The 15,834-nt window shown below is 41.4% G+C and overlaps 1 pseudogene; it reads right to left on the reverse strand.

Moving 5' to 3' along the window:
* Positions 1–6,919: 6,919 nt before the first annotated feature.
* The window catches only part of LOC121583141, an 86,605-nt pseudogene continuing 77,690 nt past the window's right edge, over positions 6,920–15,834 (reverse strand).

The following is a 15,834-nucleotide window of genomic DNA, read 5'->3' on the forward strand; positions in this document are numbered from 1 at the left end:
AGATGAGAGAGGCCTGTAATTTTCATCACAGGTACACGTCAACTATGACAGACAAATTGAGAAAAAAATATCCAGAAAATCACATTGTAGGATTTTTAATGAATTTATTTGTAAATTATAGTGGAAAATAAGTATTTGGTCACCTACAAACAAGCAAGATTTCTGGCTCTCACAGACCTGTAACTTCTTCTTTAAGAGGCTCCTCTGTCCTCCACTCGTTACCTGTATTAATGGCACCTGTTTGAACTTGTTATCAGTATAAAAGACACCTGTCCACAACCTCAAACAGTCACACTCCAAACTCCACTACGGCCAAGACCAAAGAGCTGTCAAAGGACACCAGAAATAAAATTGTAGACCTGCACCAGGCTGGGAAGACTAAATCTGCAATAGGTAAGCAGCTTGGTTTGAAGAAATCAACTGTGGGAGCAATTATTAGGAAATGGAAGACATACAAGACCACTGATAATCTCCCTCGATCTGCGGCTCCACGCAAGATCTCACCCCGTGGGGTCAAAATGATCACAAGAACGGTGAGCAAAAATCCCAGAACCACACGGGGGGACCTAGTGAATGACCTGCAGAGAGCTGGGACCAAAGTAACAAAGCCTACCATCAGTAACACACTACGCCGCCAGGGACTCAAATCCTGCAGTGCCAGACGTGTCCCCCTGCTTAAGCCAGTACATGTCCAGGCCCGTCTGAAGTTTGCTAGAGTGCATTTGGATGATCCAGAAGAGGATTGGGAGAATGTCATATGGTCAGATGAAACCAAAATAGAACTTTTTGGTAAAAACTCAACTCGTCATGTTTGGAGGACAAAGAATGCTGAGTTGCATCGAAAGAACACCATACCTACTGTGAAGCATGGGGGTGGAAACATCATGCTTTGGGGCTGTTTTTCTGCAAAGGGACCATGACGACTGATCCGTGTAAAGGAAAGAATGAATGGGGCCATGTATCGTGAGATTTTGAGTGAAAACCTCCTTCCATCAGCAAGGGAATTGAAGATGAAATGTGGCTGGGTCTTTCAGCATGACAATGATCCCAAACACACCGCCCGGGCAACGAAGGAGTGGCTTCGTAAGAAGCATTTCAAGGTCCTGGAGTGGCCTAGCCAGTCTCCAGATCTCAACCCCATAGAAAATCTTTGGAGGGAGTTGAAAGTCCGTGTTGCCCAGCGACAGCCCCAAAACATCACTGCTCTAGAGGAGATCTGCATGGAGGAATGGGCCAAAATACCAGCAACAGTGTGTGAAAACCTTGTGAAGTCTTACAGAAAACATTTTACCTGTGTCATTGCCAACAAAGGGTATATAACGAAGTATTGAGAAACTTTTGTTATTGACCAAATACTTATTTTCCACCATAATTTGCAAATAAATTCATAAAAAATCCTACAATGTGATTTTCAGGATATTTTTTTCTCCTTTTTTCTGTCATAGTTGACGTGTACCTATGATGAAAATTACAGGCCTCTCTCATCTTTTTAAGTGGGAGAACTTGCACAATTGGTGGCTGACTAAATACTTTTTTTCCCCACTGTAAGTCTGTGTAACCACTTATTGATATATTCAAACGTTTTTTGTCTGTCTTGCATTACACAGGTGGTCGCCTAAATTCACTGTGGTAGTTTGCCAAGGCCAAATATACAGGCTAGCATACGAATTATGCATTAATAGGCCTATATCAATTAGCCTAACTTCTAATTTAGTCTATAAATCTTTCTGACTTCACTGTTCCCTTCTTGTGCAATTCTCCTCTGGCATCTCCACAGACTCACTGGCCTGAGTGGCCTCTCTCACTCTCTCCTCTCTCTATTCCTTATTGCTCTTGAACGACTAGGCCAATAATGGACTAAAGGAGCCTAACGTTACTCCTTATAGTCCAAGGACCTTACACGTTTATAGGCAAATTGGCTCTGGCAGCCAAAACAGCCAAATACTCCATCTACACGTGAATCGATTCTCAATTGTGGTGCGTTTCTTTAAATGATAATGCCCTCGAAGCCGGTATTTGTTGGGTATATTGGCACGGGTGTTGTTAGGCCAGAGACAAAGTCGGGGGCCAACAATCCGTGCCAATATATCCAACAAACACCGGCTTCGAGGGCATTATCACTTTTATACAAGGGTTACCAACATATTCAAATAATGATTGACATATTTTAATTAAAAACATTATTTTTATTAATTTATTCATACTATTTCATCCTTCCACAAGATATAGTCCCGACACAAATCTAGGGTTGCTAGAGACGTGACCCAGTCATTTGTTCTTTTTGTTCTGTATCTATAGACATGACCCAGTCGTTCGTTCTAAATGTTCTATTGCCATACTGGCTGGCAACGTTCTTATCCCTTGCTTGCTAGCTAGCCAACTACGGCTAATTTACAGTCACGGCAAAAAATTCTGCCAGAATAACAGCAAAGTAGCTGCATTTGCATTTGTTTAAACTGTTTTCTAGTGACATTTATTTGGATACATCCATAACAATGAGCTAATGAGGCGCGATTTCGCCTGGCATAGAAAATGTGCTCACTCGTCAGCACACTTGTTCAGAGGAGCTAGCCAACAACACAGCTACATAACACAATCACTTCAAAATGAAGCTGGAAAGACTGCAAATTAGCTGTGTTTCGTTTTACCGTTTTTCAATGGACATTTTGTTTGTATATATCCATAAAAATGATGCCAGCTGAATATTGAAACAATGTTGTAAATGTCGGAGAGACAGACATCAAGGATTATACAAATCTCTGCTGTTGAAAACTAAATGTTAGTCTAAAAGAAATGTGAGATAATGTCTAGATGCTTTTTATAGTGGAGATAATATATAATAATTAATTTATAATTTATAATTTGCCTGGCTTGGCTGATGAGACAGTGGACTGCACAGTCAGACGGAACAGTATAAATAGGCATTTTAACGTCATAGATTTAGCTGGTGGTAACTTGTGGAATAGACACCGGCTGGAATGCGGTTTTAACCAATCAGCATTCAGGATTAGACCCACCCATTGTATAAAGATACATAAAGCCCTCTGCTTTCATATCACATTAAAATAATTTGACAAATGCAAAATATACACTTACTGTACACTGTTTTAACCGGGTTTTAACACAGTTGCAGCGAACAGTATTTTTCAGTGACAACACGTTTGTTGCATCTGTCTTCCGTTTACACACAGGTGTTCGGAGACACAGATAGCTAATTAGCACAGGTCTGTCTGTTTTCCGTAAACAAACGCTGTAACATGGAAATATGGTGCATGTGGGAACCCTAACCCGATAAAGGTGTGTAGTAATTTAACCTTTTGTTTTTAGGAAATAATTATGAAAGATACTTTCCTTATGTTTCCAAAACCGTACTGCAAGTGATGCATGTTTAGTATTTAGTATTTATTAGGATCCCCAATTAGCTGCTGCCGGGGCAGCGGCTACTCTTCCTGGCATCCAAACAGGAAATAACACAACAAATAAAATACGTAATATACATATATATATATACACTATAGAAAACGTAGGAACATGCTCTTTTCATGACATAGACTGACCAGGTGAATCCAGGTGAAAGCTATGATCCCTTATTGACGTCACTTAAATCCACTTCAATCAGTGTAGATGAAGGGGAGGAGACAGGTTAAAGGATTTGTAAGCCTTGAGACAATTGAAACATAGATTGTGTATGTGTGCCATTTAGAGGGTGAATGGGCATTCTTCTTAAGATAGCCAGGCGAGACAACCACATATAATTGTCGTATCCCAACCACATATCACATACATAATACAATACAAAATACAATGCAAAATACAATACAAAATGCATAAACATTTCTGTGTGTCTCTTCACAGTGCCTGTTGTGCCGTAAGATGTTATTTTATCTGTTTTTTTAATCCGGTTTTATTGCTAGCTTGAGTTACCTGGTGTCGCAGAGAGTTCCATTTAGTCATGGCTCTATTTAATGCTGTGTGTTTCCCAGCCTCTGTTCTGGACCATGGGACTGTGAAGAGACCTCTGGTTGCATGTCTTGTGTGGTACCGATGAGTGTCCGAACTGTGTGCCAACTGCTTGAACAGACAGTTCGGTACCTTCAACATATCAACACCTTGCACAAAGACCAATAGTCATGCAATCAATCTCACCTCAATTTTAAGCCAGGAGAGATTGACATGCATGTCATTGACATTCACCCTCAGTGTACATCTAAGTGCAATATGTGCTGCTCTGTTTTGGACCAACTGCAATTTGCCTATGTCCTTCTTTGCCGCACCTGACCACACAACTGGACAGTAGTCCAGATGTGACAAAACTAGGGCCTGTAGGACCTGTCTGGTTGACTGAGATATCAAGAAAGAAGAGGAACGAACGCCTTATCATGGAAAGACCTCTTTCCATTTTAGTAACCATGGAGTCTGTATGTTTTGACCATGATAGCTTGGTATCTAGGGTGACACCCAGCAGTTTAGTCTCTTCAACTTACTCAATAGCCAAATTATTAAATAATAGTTCCAGATGAGGTTTAGGGTTGAGCGAGTGATTTGTCCCAAAAATGATGCTTTTAGTTTTTGAGATATTTAGCAACAGCTAGTTACCAACGTGTTAACGTTTAGAGCAAGCGTAGGTGCTCTTAACAAAACTCCCCTGGCCAGAAGTTACTATCATCAATAGGCGCTAAAGGTAGTTAGCGTCTATGAATGGGCTATTCAACGACTAGTCTAGCCCAATGTGTGTCCAAGAATAGCAATATAGGCCAATAGTTTAGTCCGTAATATTTATTTAAATAAAAATATATACTTATTTAGGGCATTATTAGAAGCACTCTTGCTTGCTGAATATAAAATAGTCAACAAAATTGGCAATGAACTGGCGAGGAAGATTGAATGGCGAGAGCGTAGGCTACGTGTAGCTCTGGTGGGATGTGATCTGGTGTTGATAAATTGATACATTACATTATAAATGTAGCCTACACAGAACAGAGGGAAATCCATTCATTGATTCACACACCGAACCTGTGTCTTGCAGTGCACGGCCCGTCAGTGGCAAAACAGGTGTCCCATAGAACACTTTCTATTGGCCGAACCACAGGTTCCATAGGGGAGGCATATGTAAGCAGATGGGAAAGTTGGCTAGGATGGAATACAGGAAAACCTGCCAAAACAGTGAATGTAAACCGGGGGGAAAATGCACTATATCCTCCACTGTAGTGTGCCCAATAAAAAACTACACAACCCTCCCCAAAGCAAAGAAAAAAGTTATTATTTTGGTCCCCCACAGTCATTTTCGAACGGTCCCTTATGGGAGATATGCCTATATCATACTACATGCTGTGAGTAGTGGTCTAAAATGGACTGTAATGATCTAGCTATAAAGGTCTATAACACTCTGTAGTGGTGTAATGGTCCATAATGGTCCGTGGTATGCATAGTGGTCGGGCACCACGCTGTGTAGCTGTGTAGCTGTATGCTTTGGTTTGACACCCTGCTAGCGTAGTTGCTCTCTGCTCTGGTCTGTGATTAGTTTGGACGGGTGCCTAATGAATACAAAGAGCCTCATCTGATGCTGGCCTGATCAAACACAGCTTAATGGCGTATAGCAGCATTCATATTCATGTATGGACAAGGGCATTTGTCTCAACCCGCTGGGTTGCTGTAGCTAAATGAGATTTGAACACAATGAAGAACACACCCTGAGTGACACGCTTGGCCCGGTGTGTGTTGTGTGTGTGTGTGTGTGTGCGCCTATTGAAACTGAGGGGTCACGTGCCATCAGTGCTCCCTGAATATTAGGTGCATGATGCTTCTATGTGTGTGTGTGTGTGTGTGCAGTGGTATAAAGTACATAAGTAAAAATACTTTAAAGTACTACTTAAGTAGTTTTCTTGGGGTATCTGGACTTTACTTGTTAAGGAATGTAGTGAGGTAAAAGTAAAAGTTGTAAAAAATAGAAATAGTAAAGTAATGTACTTTTTACTCTATACATTTTCCCTGACACCCAAAAGCACATTTTGAATGCTTAGCATCACAGGAAAATGGTCCCATTCACCCACTTATCAAGAGAACATCCCTAGTCATCCCTACTGCCTCTGATCTGGCGGACTCACTAAACACACATGCTTCGTTTGCAAATGATGTCTGAGTGTTGGAGTGTGCCCCTGGCTATCCATAAATTAAAAAAACAAGAAAATGGTGTCGTCTAGTTTGCTTAATATAAGGAATTTGAAATTATTTATACTTTTACTTTTAATACTTAAGTATATTTTAGCAATTACATTTACTTTTGATACTTAAGTATATTTAAAACCAAACTTTTACTTTTACTCAAGTATTATTTTACTGGGTGACTTTCACTTTTACTTGAGTCACTTTCTATGAAGGTATCTTTACTTTTACTCTTTACTCTTTTACTCTTACGTGTGTGTGGACTGTGGAGGAATTGTCTAGTGGTCAAATCCAACACCTTGGAAATGAAGCCTGTGACTGGGAGTGGATAAGACAACGGGAGAGAAGAAGAAGAGGAGAACAATTGAAGGATAACTTAAACTGAAAACTAGAGAAGAAACTAACCTCAAAACACTGCTCTGAGACACGCTACCACTTCACATAAACCTCCACTTAGCTTATCACCCTGTGTGTTTGTGTGTGTACTAGGACAGGCATCTGAGCCGGTGCCCCCGCACATTGACTCTGCAACGGTACCCCCCTGTATATATAGCCTCCCTACTGTCACTTTATTTTACTTCTGCTCTTTTTTTTCTCAACACTTTTTTTTGTTGTTGTTTTATTTTTACTTTTTTTTGTTTAAAATAAATGCACTGTTGGTTAAGGGCTGTAAGTAAGCATTTCACTGTAATGTCTGCACCTGTTGTATTCGGCGCATGTGACCAATAAAATTTGATTTGATTTGATTTGAGTAACCTTACCTGGAGGCGTCAAAGCTATCGTAGGACCCCACAGTGTAGTGTCGGAAGAGTTTCCTCCTGTCTGAGCGGTCAGCTCTTGTGTCTGTGGAAGAACAGGAGGACCAACAGTCATTGACCACATCAGTCACCGACCGCATGCATGGCTACAGAAATCAATTCATCAACACTAATAGAAATAGATAAACAACAGCAACATGCAAACTGTGAAACTCCTGTACAAAAAAGTGCAGCACTGCAATCCAATCAACTGTGCAAACAACCATAGATATATGGACACACTCCAGTTTTCATTCTAAGGGTACAAAACAAATTACAAATTACAAATCGACCCCCAACCCCTACCACCCTTAAGTAATAAATCAACTCAAGCAACCATCAAGTGCGTGTATGCACACAAACACCCACACACAGTTACCTCCAAAACGAACTTTCCTCCTGATAGAGCCAGTTTTTTCCATTTGCACTCCTAAATGTCTCTTCCCTCCTTCTCTACCTCACTTTCTGTCTTTCACATACACCCTCTCTCTATCACTCTCATTCTTTCAGGCACTCTTTCTCTGTCTCTCCCTCGCTCTTCCTCTTTCTCTCTCTCCCTCTCTCTCAGATGAAATCAGTGGCAAGCACATGCCTTGAATGTCCAGAAATGCCCAAATCCACAGTGTCTAGAGAAAAGCCTGAAAACCAGACAGGCAGTCCCACTGAGCGTTAAAGATAGAATCCGGGTTGAGCTCTATGCTTACTGCTGAGAGGACAACATAATGTAAAGGAGAAGAGAGAGAATAAAGAGATGAGGGAGGAGAAAGAGATAAATACTACATCACAACAGGCCCACTCCATAGCAACCACTGGTGTACAGTATGGAGTTTGTTTCCATGACCACTGATCAATGGAAAAGGTACATGACGTGCATGTGTGGTCGCTGTGAAGGTTTCCTTAGTTTGTGTGTGTGTCTACATATCTGAATGTGTAGGTGTGCAGGGGGAGTGGTAGAGTAATTGAATGGTGTGTGTGTGTGTGTGTGTGTGTGTGGAAGAGGGGGAATGGTTACTAATTTGCTTACAGTTCAACGTGAAGGGGGGTCTTCGTTGACCTCCATTTCCCTATTTTCTACTTTTCCTCCCCCATCCCTCCCTCCTTTGTTCCATCCCTCCCACTGACACTAATCTTACACAGTTTGGGGGAGTGGAAAGGACACAAAATGAGCAAGAGAAATTAAAGATTATTTATGAGTAATAAATCATCTTTGCAGGGCTTAAAGTATTTGAGGGATTACACAGCACAGGCACGCCAACTATATGATTGAAGTTCTGCAACAAACAGAAACAAAGACATGCCAATACCTTATTTCATTGTCTTGCAAATGGAGGAGATATTGAAAATACCCCACCCAAGAAATGTAAATAGAGAATAGAGAATAAGGACCTATGTCTGGGTGATTAATGACACTTGTTAATACTATTATTTCTGGAGTTTAGAAAATATAATATAATATATATATATATATATATATGATTACTAACACTATTTGTTTAATACTTTTTTGGTTACTACATGATTCCTTTTTGGTTACTACATGATTCCATATGTGTTATTTCATAGTTTTGATGTCTTCACTATAATTCTACAATGTGGAAAATAGTAAAGAATAAAGAAAAACCCTTGAATGAGTAGGTGTTCTAAAACTTTTGACCGGTAGTGTATGTAAAAAAAAAATGTCACACTGGGTCAGGGAGAGGTTGAAAATGTCATTGATGGTCTGAGTACGTTCTGAGTACACGCATCCGTCTGGCCCTGCGGCCTTGTGAATGTTAACTGTTTAAAGGTCTTACTCACAGCGACTACGGAGAGCGTGGTCACACTGTCCTCTGGAACAGCTGGTGATCTCATGCATGGTTCAGTGTTGCTTGCTTCGACGTGACACTGAACCATGTAGAGTACCTTGTCAGAAAATTTAAGCTGTGTATTGGGTTTTATTTTTTATTAAAACATTTTAATTTCACCTTTATTTAACCAGGTAAGCCAGTTGAGAACAAGTTCTCATTTACAACTGCGACCAGGCCAAGATAAAGCAAAGCAGTGCAATAAAAACAACAACACAGAGTTACATATGTGATAAACAAAACGTACAGTCAAAAACACAATGGAAAATCTATATACAGTGTGTGCAAATGTAGTAAGTTATGGAGGTAAGGCAATAAATAGGCCATAGTGCAAAATAATTACAATTTAGTATTAACACTGGAGTGATAGATGTGCAAAAGATGATGTGTAATTAGAGATACTGGGGTGCAAATTACCAAAATAAAGAACAATATGGAGATGAGGTAGTTGGGTGGGCTAATTACAGATGGGCTGTGTACAGGTGCAGTGATTGGTAAGCTGCTCTGACAACTGATGCTTAAAGATAGTGAGGGATATAAGAGTCTCCAGCTTCAGAGATTTTCGCAGTTCGTTCACTTAGCCGTCATACCGCTCAGGAAGGAGACGTGTTCTGTCTCCTAGAGATGAATGTACTTTGGTGTGAAAAGTGCAAATCAATCCCAGAACAAGAGCAAAGAACCTTGTGAAGATGCTGGAGGAAACAGGTACAAAATTATCTATATCCACAGTAAAATTAGTCCTATATCGACATAACCTGAAAGGCCGCTCAGCAAGGAAGAAGCCACTGCTCCAAATCCGCCATAAAAAAGCCAGACTACGGTTTGCAACTGCACATGGGGACAAAGATCGTACTTTTTGGAGAAATGTCCTCTGGTCTGATGAAACAAAAATATAACTGTTTGGCCATAATGACCATCGTTATGTTTGGAGGAAAAAGGGGGATCCTTGCAAGCCGAAGAACACCATCCCAACCGTGAAGCACGGGGTTGGCAGCATCATGCTGTGGGGGTGCTTTGCTGCAGTAGGGACTGGTGCACTTCACAAAATAGATGGCATTATGAGGAAGGAAAATTATGTGGATATATTGAAGCAACATCTCAAGACATCAGTCAGGAAGTTAGAGCTTGGTCGCAAATGGGTCTTCCAAATGGACAATGACCCCAAGCATACTTCCAAAGTTGTGGCAAAATGGCTTAAGGACAACAAAGTCAAGGTATTGGAGTGGCCATCACAAAGCCCTGACCTCAATCCTATAGAACATTTGTGGGCAGAACTGAAAAACTGTGTGCGAGCAAGGAGGCCTACAAACCTGACACCAGCTCTGTCAGGAGGAATGGGCCAAAATTCACCCAACTTATTGTGGGAAGGTTGTGGAAGGCTACCCGAAACATTTGACCCAAGTTAAACAATTTAAAGGCAATGCTACCAAATACTAATTGAGTGTATGTAAACTTCTGATCCACTGGGAATGTGATGAAATAAATAAAAGCTGAAATAAATAATTCTCTCTACTATTATTCTGACATTTCACATTCTTAAAATAAAGTGGTGATCCTAACTGACCTAAGACAGGGAATTTTTACTAGGATTAAATGTCAGGAATTGTGAAAAACTGAGTTTAAATGTATTTGGTTAAGGTGTATATAAACTTCCGACTTCAACTGTACCTGCTGGAGCACATACTACGGGTGGGTGTTGCTATGGTGACCAATGAGCTAAGATAAGGTGGGGATTTGCCTAGCAGTGATTTATAGATGGCCTGGAGCCAGTGGGTTTGGCAACGAATATGTAGTGAGGGCCAGCCAACGAGAGCGTACAGGTCACAATGGTAGGTAGTATATGAGGCTTTGGTGACAAAACGGATGGCACTGTGATAGACTACATCCAATTTGCTGAGTAGAGTGTTGGAGGCTATTTTGTAAATGACATCGCCGAAGTCAAGGATCCTTAATGTGAGTCTGGAAGGAGACTTTACGGTCTAACCAGACACCTAGGTATTTGTATTTGTCCACATATTCTAAGTCAGACCCGCCGAGAGTAGTGATTCTAGTCGGGCGGGCGGGTGCAAGCAGCGTTCGATTGAAGAGCATGCATTTAGTTTTACTAGCGTTTAAGAGCATTTGGGGGCTTCGGAAGGAGAGTTGTATGGCATTGAAGCTCGTTTGGAGGTTTGTTAACGCAGTGTCCAATGAAGGGCCAGAGTGTCGTCTGCGTAGAAGTGGATCTGAGAGTCACCAGCAGCAAGAGCGACATCATTGATATACACAGAGCAGCGTTCGATTGAAGAGCATGCATTTAGTTTTACTTTCACAAAGCTTGTTTTTCCTTTGCTGCCAGAAAATAGTTGATTCGTTGTACTTTTCTCTCTGTATTGGACTATGGTGATACTAATTATGTGCAAGCCTCAAGCTCTACACTGAAGGCTCTTGACTCTGTATCATGCAGCCGTTCGTTCTGTCACCAATCAGAGACGTCTAATTCACCATTGTGATCGCTACAGTGCTGTTGGGTGGACATCAATAGCAACACGCAGGCTCAAACACTGGTACATTCTTACTTATAAGGCCATTTTAGGAAAACTGCCATTTTATCTATCCTCTTTTCTAGCTCGAAATGAAAACACATACAAGCTCAGATCTCAATCTTGTTTTATGCTAACAGTCCCGAAAATTTGAACCACGCATGGAAAAAGGTCCTTTCATTACTCAGCCCCATGGTCTTGGAATTCCCTCCAAGCCAACCTAAAACTCCAGGTCCTGGTGTCCCTGGAGGAGTTCAAAGGACAAATAGATGAACAGGTTGTTGAGACATGTAGTTGTTTCTAGTTCTCACCCGATGTCACTAGTTTGCATTGCCTTATGTAAGGTAGCATGTTGTTTTACTTCACACACACCACACACATGCCTGCACGCACACACACACATACACTGTTTGTTTGCTGTTGTATTTGTGTTGTTGCCAGTGACTTCTGTCTGTGTTGTCCATTTTGTTTTACATTGTTTTTAGATATTTTATCCCAGCCCACATCCCCACAGGAAGGCCTTTGTCTCTTACCAGGCCGTCATTGTAAATATGAATTTGTTCTTAATTGACTTGCCTTGTTAAATAAAGATGTAAAAAATAAATATGCCAGGACCTTTCACAGAGTATGTTTGGTGGGAGACATTGAATGAATGTTTTTGCAATGTTTCCATGAAACGTGTCTAGAACATTAATATCTTATGTTCTGAGAACATGGCAACCATGTTCTGTGTAGGTTTGGTGGGACGTTGATGGAATATTGTCCTAACCATCAGAAAACTTGACAGATTAATGTTCTTGCAACATTCCCATGAAATGTGTCTAGAACATTAATATTTTACGTTTTGAGAAGATTGAGAGCATCCTGTTGGCTGTATCACCGCCTAGTATGGCAACTGTACCGCCCGCAAACGCAGGTTTCTCCAGAGGGTGGTGCGGTCTGCCCAATGCATTACCGGGGGAACACTGCCTGCCCTCCAGGACACCTACATCACCTGATGTCACAGGAAGGCCAAAAAGATCATCAAGGACATCAACCACCCGAGCCACGGCCTGTTCACCCCGCTATCATCCAGAAGGCAAGGTCAGTACATGTGTATCAAAGCTGGGACCGAGAGACTGAAAAACTGTTTCTATCTCAAGGCCATCAGACTGTTAAATAGCCATCACTAGCCGGCTACCACCCAGTTACTCAACCCTGCATATTAGAGGCTGCTGCCCTATATACATAGACATGGAATTACTGGTCACTTTAATAATGGAACACTAGTCACTTTAATAATGTTTACATACTGTATTCTACTGTATTTTAGTCAATGCCACTCCGACATTGCTAGTCCCAATATTTATATATTTATACTTTTACTTTTAGATTTGTGTGTATTGTTGTGAATTGTTAGATACTACTGCACTGTTGGAGCTAGGAACACAAGCATTTCGCTACACCTGCAATAACATCTGCTAAATATGTGTATGTGAGCAATACAATTTGATTTGATTTGATTTGTTCTGCGCATGATTGGTGGGGCGTTGATGGAGTATTCTCCTAACCCACAGAAAACTGGACACATGAATGTTCTTGCAACATCCCATAAAACACGTCTAGAACATTGTTGTATATTCTGAGAACATTGTAACCACGTTCTAGATAAGTTCTGTTTGACATTAAGGGTATGTTCTCCTAATTTTAACACCAAAACATGCAAAAAAGATTCTCAGAAGGTTTTTGCTAACATAAATAGAATGTTCCTCTAACTAACGGAAAACTGGACACTCAAACGTTAGGGAACATTAAGGGTAACATTACAAAAATATTCTCTCTCCCTAGAATTTTAAGCTGGGTAGTTACTGATTTGCCAATATAAAAACTGTCCTCTTTAAAAGTAAAGAAGAGTACTAAGTAAGTACATGTAAGTAAGGTAGACAATCAGACCAATCTTCACACTTTCAAGTCCTGCTATCCATGCATTCGCAATGAACACTTGAGGGTTTGTGCTAGCTAGCTACTACCATACCGTGTTCCCCTTTTCTGACAGGCATTCTTGGGGGCAGCCCTAAGGTACTTCTGATCTGGTGATGTGTGAGACAAGCTCTCTCTGCCAAGAGCTCCAGGGCTGGGTCAAAAGGGGTGTCGGAGGGAGGGGGTGAGAACAGCCAGACAGGAAATAGGGGCATGCTGTACCCCATCTGCCCCCCTACTGCCCATGTATATATATATATTGTGATGTCACGAGAGGCTGTGTCCTGGAGGGACGTTACATCCCCCTGAGATGGCTGCAAACCCAGACAGCTATGGCTCCATCTGCTGGTATGGTCGGGAACTCCAACCCTCTATGGCCAATCTTCCCACGCAGCTGAAACCAATCAGGAGCTGATGAGCTGAAGGTTTGTTGAAGGGAAGAGACACGGTCTCCAAGCTGGGCTCTCTGGAGGACAAGAGTGCTGCACGTCCACTTCCAGGAGGAATATAAGGATTTGGAGATACTTACCTTTGGGGAAATACTCACCTTTGGATATATGCACCGGTGGAAATACGTGTGGGACATTTGGAAGGACGTTTTGCTGGGTTGGCCACTAGCTGCAACGTGGAATACAGTAAGACTGGGGAAACGTTATTTGAGCGAGGGAGAGTTATGATTTTGGATGTGGAAGAGACATCCCTGAACTGTTAACCCTTAAAGAGCCACCAGAGAACAGAATGGTGTTATACTTTCGTTAGTTTCCCAAGACCTTTAATAAAATCCTTGTTTTGGTTGAACCTGGTCTCCTTGCACTACTTGAGCAATCCCGCTGAAAGCTGTGTAGCCTCTCGTGACGTCACAATATATATATATATATATATATATATATGAATATATATGAATATATGAGAGAGAAAGAGAATGCATTTTGTATTATGCAATTATGCCAACAAAGTATAATTTAATTGAGAGAGAGACAGAGTGAATAAAATAAAACAACAGAGGAATATTTACATAGAGAGAGAGAGAGCGTGAGAGAGCGAGAGAGAGAGTAAGATGACAGAAAGTGAGGGTGGGCATAGAGAGAATAAATGGGCCAGTTGAAAGAGAGAAGGGGATGGAGCGTGATGTGTTCATTCCCCTGCAGCCCAGAGGACATCAGAGCACAGCTGAGTTAGCAGTGCAGCGTAGCGCTTAGCCTAGCCTAGCAGAGAGAAGAGAGAACAGAGAGACAGGGCCTGTTCACGTAGAGCACATGTAAGAGAGAGACAGAGAGAGAGAGACAGAGAGAGAGAGAGAGAGAGAGAGAGGCTAACACATGCTACCACTGCCTGCCTTCACCTCACTTCACCTTTAGCTAGTACATTTAGCCTACACTGAGTCTGAAAATCGGAATTGGACCGTTAGTGACCCTTTGCTATGGCTAACAGTAGTAGGATTGCAGGTTAGCTCTTGCTAAGACCATTCCGAACTATGGTTAGCAACAATATCTGAGCTAGCACAGATAGAGTGATGGCTAATGCGGTTATTGACCAATAGCATGGGAATGGGAAGGAACACAAGCTAAGCCTCCAGAAATTATTATGGGTATCAGCAATAGGATGACAACCATGACATACACGAGTGATGTCACACTTGTGCCAGGGTGCCAGCGTATAATACCCAGAAGTCCCCTTGATTTAAAGGTCATGAGGCAGATCATACTGTACAAAGCTGGCAAATATATCCGAAGGCCTTTGATGACACAGCAGTGAACACACACACAGTAACATACTAGCTCAAAGCCCAGTAGCTGTACGTGGGTAAAATCACTGGGGAACTTATGTGTTGTGATAATTGTATTGTTTGCTCTATAACCTGTTAGTTAATACCAGTGGAGGCTGCTGAGGAGAGTACGGCTCATAATAATGGCTGGAATGGGGTCAATGGAATGGTATCAATCACGTGGTTTCCATGTGGTTGATGCCATTCCATTGACTCCATTACAGACATTATCAGCTTCCACTGGTTCATATGCCTTGCTACCGTGGTATATAGGCCTAAGGCCGAGACAATAAGAAGACAGTGGCAGTATAAATTCAACCACACCTTTGTTTTATCCCAATCAGAGAGCATCATAGCATATTGCATGTAGCAAACAGTTACATGACCTACAGCATAGTCCAGCAAGTTAATGTTTCCAACATTTCCGGACTACTAAACAACTATTGATTTAGAACCACTGAGAGTTACCGCAAGTCGAAAAGTAAACAGGAGCTGCCTCCACTATTCCAACACCATTTGAACTTCATCATCAAATCACCTATGCTTAGTCTAATACAGTGACAACTAAAAAATACCAAAAACAATTTAGTCCAATCAACGTAAGCTAAATATGATGTGGTTGTCCATGGGACTGATTTGTGTGTGTGTGTCCGTGGCAGTAGAAAAAACATGTTGACTCACCCTACTTGTAGAGAAACGGCAATGACATCCTCCTCTCTTTCATGTTGCTGAAACGGTGTGACTGTCATACAGTTCACACTTTAAGTTTTTGTTGTCCGAGGCTA

The sequence above is a fragment of the Coregonus clupeaformis genome, chromosome 15, assembly GCF_020615455.1.
Source record: "Coregonus clupeaformis isolate EN_2021a chromosome 15, ASM2061545v1, whole genome shotgun sequence".
Lineage (NCBI taxonomy): Eukaryota > Metazoa > Chordata > Actinopteri > Salmoniformes > Salmonidae > Coregonus > Coregonus clupeaformis.